The following is an 878-nucleotide window of genomic DNA, read 5'->3' as shown; positions in this document are numbered from 1 at the left end:
ATAATGAGAGGGCCAACTTATAATTTTGAATGGGCCAGTAAATTGTGATTAATTTTTCCGCCCCCCCCCCCCCTCTAACAATAAGAGGCCCAAGTGCTATGATAAGCAATAATATAATACGATAGTTTATGCTGGTTATACACAAATATAATTTTATAATATATCTAGGTAAGTCGTGAGTGTTATTTACAAATTAAAAGTATATTTGCCATTAGAGTTTAAGTTTATTTGCGGCTATGCCATACGTGTGTAAGTAAATACGTATATCATAACGTACATAATATACTGTCTAAATTCGGTCTAACTGTAAAAATTCTATAAAAGTTCGACCAGAATTAATAAATTACGATTCGATGCGATTGTTGTTTTAAAAACGTAACAGCGGACAATATTTGTACAGGCCGTTGTCTGAGGAGTGGGGCGGTGAATTGTTGTATAGGCCGTAAGTATTTAGGGCAAACGAGGTGCGTTATAAAATAGATCAGTCATACAATGACCGCATATACCGCACTATACGATTACAAATCGGTCGTTTCGCAACAACGCATCGGTCGCATATATATATACAAATACCTTTATACATTATGTACGATTATAATTTAAATGTACTGCATAATCTCGTTGTACGAGACGCGGTGCGGGTAACATAATATACTCACAACGCTACTGTACTGTATATTATTTTCATTAAAATAATTTGTGACACGTGTTTTCGTGTTCGGTCTCTATCGCGGAGTCCGTCGGTGAATCACGGTCGCGCGACGGAAACGCGACGCCGCCATAAAAATAATAATATGATTCGTCGTTACCCGCGTAATACTATCTCATATACTGTGTACGTCATATCATATCCCTATATACATAATTGATAATATTAT

The sequence above is a fragment of the Acyrthosiphon pisum genome, chromosome A2 (assembly GCF_005508785.2).
Source record: "Acyrthosiphon pisum isolate AL4f chromosome A2, pea_aphid_22Mar2018_4r6ur, whole genome shotgun sequence".
Taxonomy (NCBI): domain Eukaryota; kingdom Metazoa; phylum Arthropoda; class Insecta; order Hemiptera; family Aphididae; genus Acyrthosiphon; species Acyrthosiphon pisum.
This window is presented reverse-complemented; position numbering follows the sequence as displayed.